Raw genomic sequence first — 9,992 nt, forward strand, 5'->3', positions numbered from 1 at the left:
TGGAATTGACTGGCTCCTGTTGTCTAACTGAGAGCACCATCGACTGGAAATGGTTACGTTCAGGTAATTGGAGATCATTTTCAACCATTCATGGACTTCATGTTCTCAAACAACAATGGAATTTTTGTGGATGACAATGCGCCATTTCACAAGGCTAGATTTATTTGTGGTTGGTTTGAAGATCATTTTGGACACTTTGAGCGAATGATTTGTCCACCCAGATCACTTGACATAAATCCCATCGAACGATAATGGCACATAACCAAGAGGTCAGTTCATGCGCAAAATCGTGCATCACCAACACTTTCGCAATTATGGACTGCTGTAGAGGCAATAAGGCTCCATATTTCTGTAGGTGACTTCCGACATGTTGGGTTCGCACCACGTGATAGGTGCTACGCTAAGGCAAAAGAAGGTTTGACATGTTATTAGGAGGTGTCCCATTCCCTTCATAGCCTCATGGATGTAATGCCTACCACACTGCAGTAGCACCTGCACATTATTTATTTATTTATTTGTCTATATAAGTATCTTTTTCAGTACATATATTGTACACCGGATATTGGACAGAAAACCTTTTAAGCTACTGGTTTTCAAACATCAAACATACATTATTTAAATTTTTATGACAAATTCTATCTATTCATCTTCTTCTTCTTCGCAGATGGATCACCTAGGACCACACGTAATCAACATTTGTTGGCCTTCCTTTTCTTCCAGTACTCCTTCATAAGTAACGAATGGGCTAGCTTTCGTTGCGTAGGCCATGTATTTCGGTTAGATTTTCTCTCTTCTTCCTCAAAACTCCATGTGTTTGTGATTTTTATGATTTCATTTCTGTCGTAAATTTGGAGACACTAATTCTCTCAGGTATTTTTCCGTCTGTTTGTACCAGTTCGGTCTTGTAGTTCTGTTCTTTAAAAATGTATGGATTTTGTGCGTTAATCTGTTTAGGTCCATTCTTTCTAAATGCCCAATGAATTGGATTCTTCTCATGCGAATTGTGTCTGTTATTTTGGAGATATTTTTATATATTTCTACATTGGGTTTTGGATCATGCACACCATCTTCAGTTCTTGGTCCTAGGATTTTCCTCTAATTCCTCTTCTAGTGTTCTGTGTTGAAGGTTTAGTGTCTCAGATGTGTAGAGAGCTTCGGGTCTAATTACTGTTGTGTAGGGTCGTATTTTGCAGTTCCATGAGAGAGACTCTTTTTGTTGTAAACGTTTTTTGTTAACTGAAACGCTGTCCTCATTTTCTGAACTCTTGATCTGACAGATTTTACCTATAGAGTTAATAATTACAAATTTTTGAAATACTGTGTATTTATAACTTATTTCTACAATTAAAGATTCAAATAGCATTTTTTCTCGCAAAAAAAACGGTGATATTGAATAGTAGCAGTTTTTCAGAAGGTAGGCTGTCACAGAGTTTGTAAAGTTTTATAGTTCAGGAAGAGATTTTGTAAGGCTTGGTAATCTGTTGTACAGTTTTGTTCCTGCATGATAAACACCTTTTTGGCATAATGTAATGTTACAATGATTAACATGTATGTCACTGTCTGACCTGGTATTGTAATCATGGACACTTTTGTTTTGAGGTAAAAGGTTTTCTTTTTTCAGTATTCTTTTTTTGACGTGCAAGACTACTTCCATTATATAAATGCAGGGAAGGGATAGGTTATTTAGATTATAAATATTTGTATGGTTTTCTGTTGCACGCTTGTTTCATTATTGTTATAACTGCTTTTTATTTCCTGAAGACTGTTATGACCTGGTGTACATTTCCCCAGAAAATGATACTGTACGTCAGTATTGAATGTACATGAGCAAAGTATACAGCCCTAACTGTTTCTGGACTAGTATTGTTGCAGAGAATTCCTACTACATAGCTCATTTTTGCTAGTTTTGCATCTAGGGATGTGGTATGAGTGCTCCGTTTAAGATTTTCCTGGGTATAAATCCCAAAAGATTTAGTTCCATTGACAGCACTAATGTTTTGGTTATCTATACATATTACAGCTTGTGCCGGATTTTTATTTTTATCAGTGTGGAAATTCATGAGCGCTGTTTTTCATGAGTGTGTTTCTGGTAAACCATCCTTTTGTAATATCTTTTGCAGATGCAGTAAGATTTCCTTCTTTATTCCCTTCCATCAATAGACTGGTGTCATCTGCAAACAATACTGGTTCAGAATTCCTAACATGTGATGGGAAATCATTAATATAGACCAAAAAAGAAAGGGACCTAAAATGGATCCCTGTGGAACACCATGACTTAGTCCACATGGTTCTGAAAGGTGTACCTGAAGTTCATTTCCTTCCATGTGCTTAATTTCAGTTACCTGAGAGCGATATTCCAAATATGAGTTAATCCACCGATTTGGCACACCTCTTACACCATAGCATTCAAGCTTCCTCAGGAGTATTGAATGATCAACAAAATCAAAAGCTTTTGTTAGGTCCAAGAATAAACCTGAGATATTTCTGTAGTTGTCCACTGCATTTAAGACATGGTTTATCAGATCGAAAGTGGCACTTTCAATTGATCACTGTGGTCTGAAGTAATGTTGACACTCAGGAATAGTATTATTCTTGTTGAAGAAAGTAATTAGTTTTGAAAGGAACACTTTTTCAATAATTTTCGAAAATCCTGACAATAGGGACATAGGCCTATAGTTGCCCATACATTGATTATCACCTTTTTTATTTTGGGGTATTACTTTTCCCATTTTCAGTTGCTGAGGAAAGACACCGCATGATAAGGATGAATTGCATATGTCCAATAAAGGCGAAAGTATTTGTCTTGCTGTTATATGGATTATAATGCATATCAGTTGAATACTTATTCCTCAGTGAATTAATGGTATTTAGGAGCTCAGTTGGGCTTATTGGACTGAGGAACATTGATATATATTATTTATTGCAATAGATGAAACTTCTTTCCACGTTGTATTAGGTGGATTACCAGATTTTTCCTTCACTAATTTTCCAGCAACAGTTGCATAATAACAATTGAAACTGTTTGCAACTGCCCTAGGGTCAGTGACATTCTTGCCTTCATGTGATATCACAATATTTTTGTGAGCTGTCTTCTTCCCCGTAAGATCCTGCACAGCTTTCCACATGCACTTAGTTATATTGGATGACTTCATAATATATTTGTCATTTTTCTTCATTTTTGCCTCTTTTATGACATGTTTCAAAACTAGCTTTTATTTTTTGAAATAACTAATAAATTGTGGACTGCTGTGAGTTTCTGACTGCAGAAAAAGTTCCCTCTTCCTTTTACAAGGTACTCTAATGCCTGATGTAATCCAGTTTTTGAATCTATCTGTGCTTTTGGAAATCACTTTCCTTTGTGGAAAAGCTGTGTCAAAGTTATGCTTGAAAATGTTCAAAAAATTTTCAATGTTTTCGTTGGTAATAGAGGTATCATATACTTCTCTCAAAGATTGTTTGCTGATTAGGTACTGCAACTATTCAACATTTTTCCTACTGTAAATCCTTTTATGGATAACATTTTCTATACTAGTCGAAATGTGATTTACAGGTATGGTTAGTAATTCTGAAAGGTGGTCACTACAGCCGGTATCAAAGTTTTCTGATGTACACTTGTCCATGTTTACACACACCTGACCAAGGAGAGAGACAAGGATTGTAGGCTGTTATAATATTTAAAAACGTTTCCCTGTGAGGGCTATGGCTCAGAATGTCATTATTAAAATCACCACATGGTACCACTGTTTTCCCACTTGTCTTAAGTTTGCTGAAATCAAGGTCCAATTTACTGAAAAAGAAACACTTACGTTGCTAACAGGAGATCTATACACACATAAAATAATAGTTTTTCAGACATTAACGCAACAGCTGAGATTTCAAAGTGTCTTTCACAACCAAGTTTGCAAACATATGCTATATTATAATCTACATTTTCTTTTACATATATACAAGTTCCCCTATGGTTAGATTCCATTCTACAAAAGCAGTTTGCAAGGTAAAAATGCAACATTTTTAAGTACTGAAAATACTCATTTTGTAACCAATGCTCACAAAAACATGACACTGAAATCTTTCCATTCACTATTGAGGAGTATATTTATTTCATCAACTTTGTTAATTACTGTACATTCTGATGCACAATCTTCAGTGTGTATTTGCAATTTAACTCTGCATCACAATTTTTGATACAGTTTACTTCCCTAAAAATGTCTTTCGCCATTTTTATAAGACATCACATCTTTCTTTGTGACCCATTTGTTCAAAATACTTTGGACTGCTTCTATATTATGCATATTGTGAGTCAAATTTGCTAGACAACAGATTTCTTCAACCAAAAATTATTATTATTATTAATGGCAGACATCAGACACATACCATTTGCAGCTTGAAGACTTCCAAATTATGCCTGTTCAGAACTGAAGAGCCTTACAAATTAAGTGATTTACAAAAAACAAATGTGGTGCATAAATTTCGTTTTGGTTGATTTTAAATTGATGTAGGGGATGTGGGTGGAACAAATTTCAGTAAGGAGAGGGGTGGCGCAGAGGAATCATGTTTTGTAACAAGAGTCTATAGGTAGTAGGAATAATCCAGTTCAAACGAACCTAAAGCAAGCAGTCTCTTCAAAGTCTTTGGAATGGCTATGTACTGATAATGTTGTGTGTAAAATAAGTTACTTTGATATTTTAATGAGCTTAAGCTAAACATATTATGGTGTGTACATGTGGATTAGTAATTGTTCTGTGCCAATAACTAAAAATATGGCGATCTGTTGAAAAAACAGACACATATTGTGTTTTGTTACTAACTCGTGCACAATGGCCACGACACGTTCGGAAAATTTGAATACTTAAAAAGATTTCAGGCTTGCAGCAGGTCGTCGTTAGCTTCCATCCACGATATTTCGACTGGACACCTGCCAGCCATCCTCAAGTGAGCCATCAAAGACTGACAAAGACGCTATCCGTTCCTTAATATATAGCGTGCAGCGAGTATTCCGCGCATGCGTCAAAATCATATGGACAGACGAACCACGCCGCCAGCCAGCAACGCCCTAGTTGGTGGAACTTAAGAACTCAGCTATCTTCGGCGTTGTCAGTTGCCGCGGCCATTGGATCCTCTGTCGTCTTCGTTTGGAGCAGATCTTAGAGATGACGGGGTTCCACGCATTATCAAGCTGGTAGCCATTGTCATGGTTGATAAGATTGTCTGTCATGCGAATTTCCACTGATTCTTTTATGACGGAGTCCCAAAAGGATGTTGCTGTGGCCAAAATTGTTGTCTTGTCATATTCCATTGAGTGTCCAATGGAAATGCAATGCTCAGCAATTGCAGATTTGCTAGGTTGCAAAAGACGAGTACAGTGTTGATGTTCAGTGGAACGTTCTTCTACTGTTCGAAATGTTTGTCCTATATATGACATGCCACACTGACAAGGTATTTTATAAATTCCCGCCTTCGCAATACCAGATCGTCTTTCACTGATCCCAGCAGGTCGGAAATTTTCGATGGTGGATGGAAAATTACTTTCACTTCGAAACCGTGGAGGAGTCTTGCAATTTTGAAGGAAATGTTGCCAACAAAGGGAAGAAAAGCTAAAGATTTAGTAGGCGTGCTCTCTTCTTTCTCCAGTCCTTGTTTCTTTGGGTTAATTGCAAGTGCCTTGCTAATTTGCCAAGTAGAATATCCATTCTCTTTGAAAACCCTCTTCAGATGGGCAAGCTCTTAAGTCAAAATATCTGCATCTGACACTACATGAGCTCTGAAGAGGGTTTCCTTCCATAACACTTGTTTTGTTAAAACTCCTAGTAACAAGGAGCTATATACAGCACATGGACAGCACCTAAATGCAACTGGTAAAAAACTAATTGCCACAAGGATTTATGAATCAGTGGAAACAAACAGCGAAGTGAACAAAACAGCAGTAGAACTTAAATGGAAGGATACTGCAGCCTCAGATAAGGATTCAGTGAGAAATGTTACTGACACAACTCCAGCACAAATAACAGCAGAATCCTTAATGGTAAATTCTGTAAGTGTGGAGAAATATATATACACAAGAGTGCAAAAGTTAAAAGAAGCAGCAAATGATGCGCCAGGAAAGAAGACACCATATAAAAAGAGAGAACTGCTTGCAAAAAGAAGAATAGCAAATCAAGCTCAAGGAATGAGAATATCAACAGATGGAATATGGAAGTCAACCTCAAGAAAGAAACCACAACCAAGGGACCAGGATTTTTGGTGGGATCATCAGTGGTTTCACAGAAGAAAGCAGTTAACAAAGTGAGTCATCAAGTGGCCGAACAGGTATGTGACCAACACAACACAGACGATCACAGTACAGCAAGATTAAAGACATTAACTGAACCTACAGCTTCAAGCATAGAGTCAAATTGCTCTCAGAGGAATACAGAGTCAAACTACTTACTTTTCTACACAAGTTAACATCCATTGTATTAGAAATAAGATTTAGAATTAGAACATTTATGCAACACTTAGCATGTAGATGTTATATGTGTATCTGAGCACTAGTTAACCCAAGAACAAGTAAATATGTTTGTTCTCCAAGAGTATATAGTGGGAGACATGATATGTAGAAAACAGAGAAAGAATGGTGCTGCTGGAATTTTTGTCAAAGAAGGAATAAAGTCTTCCAGAATGGATGTACCTGTGTACTCCTCAGAACTAGATGCGGAGTTTAGTTGTGTAAAACTAATGAATAATAGTTAAAAAGATATTGAAGAGTAAAACAACAGTTGCTATATGTGGTGATTTCAACAAAGAAATAGTAAACACACAGAGGCCAGTTGCCAGGACATTTTTGAATATGCTAAGATCATTAGACCTCTATTGCTCAAATAACCGTGCCACACATAAGAATGCCTGCATAGACAATATTGTTGTGAATTTCCATAGGGAAGATTTTGCAGTCAGACTTGCAGGAAGTGGACTTGCAGATCATGAGTCACTACTCCTTACACTCTATAAGAGGCAGCCAGTTAAAACGGAAGAACCTAAAGTAGTAATGGTATGAGGACGAAAGGAAGAATACATAAGTATGTTTAATGATAGATTGGGAAGTGCAGATTGAGACGTTATATATAATTGTCAAACTGGAAAAAGGGAAGTTAAAATTACCTTTCATAACTTCTTTAAAAAGGACATTGATGTATGGTATTCTTGTTCAACAGTAAAACAATTAGATATCGAAATGAAATGAAAAAGAAAAGTCTGAACTGATTTACAGAAGAGCTAGCAGAGATTAGAGGAAACATGCATATGCTGTACCAGATGCATAAGCAAGCCGTTAACCAAGGAGCAGAACAGAGTGCGAACATTCATAGATCATATCTGAAATGCAAAAAATGCTACAAAGCTAAATTCTTCTGGCAAAAGTGGACAACTATAAAGGAAGGACTCCCAATATATGCAAGCAGCATGGAAAATAATAAAACAAGAGACTACATCAAAATGTACAGAAACAGCTCTGCTTGAACCTGAGGAATTAAATCAATACTTTTTAAACTCAGTTAAAGAAATAAGTAACAGTACTAAAGCAACAAATTCATCTGCAATGGACCTTGTTGGAACACCACTGCCTGTTAACCCGGTATTTAAATGGATGGCTGTCACACCTGCTGATGTTATAAAAGCTGTATCCAAATTTTTAGGTTCTAAAAATATTGGACTGTTATTGATTATCAAATAACATAATTAAAAAGACAATATACTCAATCGCCAAACCATTAGCTTTTAGTTTTAATAAATGTGCACAATTTGGAGTTTTTCCAGATGCACCTAAGGTGTCAAAAGTTGCCCCAGTTTTTAAGAAAGGAGACAAACATCTTCCCCAAAGCTACTGATAAGTCTCCATTGTTCCAATATTCTCAAAGATATTTGAGGCACTGATACACACACATGTAGGCATTTTCTTTGAAAAACACAATATCCTATCTAGCAATCAGTTTGGTTTTCGCAAAGGGAGAAACACAACAGGGGCCATCTTGGAAATCATTGACCAAACCTTAACAGCTTTTGAAAACAATAACATGGTATCACTAGTATTATGCGACCTAAGCAAAGATTTCGATTGCGTTCCTGCTGACGTACTACTTGGGAAACTAGAATTTTATGGGGTAAGAGGGAGCACTTTAGCTGTGATAAATTCTTATTTAAGTAACCGAAAACAATACGTGTCAGTCAGAAATGCAAATTCTTGCATAATGGAAATCAGCACAGGTGTACCACAAGGGTCTATCCTTGGACCCTTCTCCTTCATTGTAGCTGTTAATGATTTATCTAAAAACACAGCCCACCCTGCCGTGTGTTATGCGGACTATACAACACTACTTACCACACATCAGTACATTTCAGGTCTGAATAAACTAACGAAAGAAACACTTTATAAGAACCTGGACTGGTTTGCAGCCAATAAGATCCTGTGCAATCCTGATAAAGCCCAACAACTTTAAATGGGAACATCAAATGAAGTAGGCAATAAGACAGTAAAACTCTTAGGTATTCACATTGACTCTAAACTCTATTGGGAGGAACATGTCAACCACGAATGTGAAAAATATCTCAAGTGGCAACCTTATCTTGAAACTAAGGGAGGTAGTGAGCTTAGAGTACCTTAGGGTGACATGCTTGGGCTATTCCAGTCACATATTTCATATGGTCTGATTATATGGGGGCACTCCCCTTACATCAAGAACATCTTGAAATTACAAAAAAAGTAAAGGTCCTAGGAAGCATTGTCGTCCTCTTTTTCCCAGACTCAGTATACTCATAATTATTAGTTTATACATATATGTGTCTGTACTCTATATTAAAAATCTAAAGGTAATTTAGACATACCACCGCACAGATTAGCAAGAACAGGAAATTCCCACAAAGTTAACCCACTCAAAATGTTAATAAACTGCCAGTTCATGTGCAGTCTATGGACATATTTTTTTTAAAAATTAACTGGTACAGCTGGCTGTCAGATCATCCATTCTGTGACATTAAAGAATTCTTTGAGATGCCTGAGGAGGATATTAGCATTTAAAAGTTGTTGTGTGGTGTGGTTAATTGTGTGTAATTACATAGTGTATGCAATAAACGGTACAAGAGTATATTATATTAGATTATAGTATAGCTTATTGCATTAACTTTTAGAAGCTATCCTATTGTAATTTCTTAGAATGCCATGCTTGAAATGTATTCTATAATGTACTGACACTTGTCTATGTTATTGTTCTGTATGTACTAGTACAGAATGTATGACGAAGCCAATATCATTGTAAAATTATCTATGGTGAACAAAAATCTTTGTTCTTGAATTACAGGCCCATATCATTAATGTCGATGTGCAGCAGGATTTTGGAACATACATTGTGTTCGAACATTGTGAATTACCTCAAAGAATACAGTTCATTGACACTCAGTCAACATGGGTTTAGAAAACATCGGTCTTGTGAAAAACAGCTAGCTCTTTATTCACGTGACGTTTTGAGTGCTATTGACAAGGGATTTCAGATTGATTCCGTATTTATGGATTTCTGGAAGGCTTTTGATACTGTACCACACAAGTGGCCTGTAGTGAAATTGCATGTTTATGGAATATCATCTCAGTTATATGACTGGATTTGTGATTTCCTGTCAGAGAGGTCACAGTTCGTAGTAACTGATGGAAAGCCATCGAGTAAAACAGAAGTGATTTCTGGCGTTCATCAAAGTAGTGTTACCCATAAGCATGTGCTCCTTTCGCCCACTTTTGAACAATTTCATATGATTTACCCTTCAAACAAATCATTTTTTACTTAATTTAAGTTCTGGTAACCTTTTTATACAACTATAACATCTTGTATTTGAGATGTTGCACACTTATTGACCTAAATAGTTTTTATATTTTTTAAATTTTGGGTCAAAGTTATGCTAAGGATAGGGTAACTTTGGCCCAAGGTATTCAATAGAAAAAGCGTGGTACGAAGACAAGTGAGAAAGAAAGA

Source organism: Schistocerca gregaria, chromosome 8, assembly GCF_023897955.1.
Source record: "Schistocerca gregaria isolate iqSchGreg1 chromosome 8, iqSchGreg1.2, whole genome shotgun sequence".
Classification (NCBI taxonomy): Eukaryota; Metazoa; Arthropoda; class Insecta; order Orthoptera; family Acrididae; genus Schistocerca; species Schistocerca gregaria.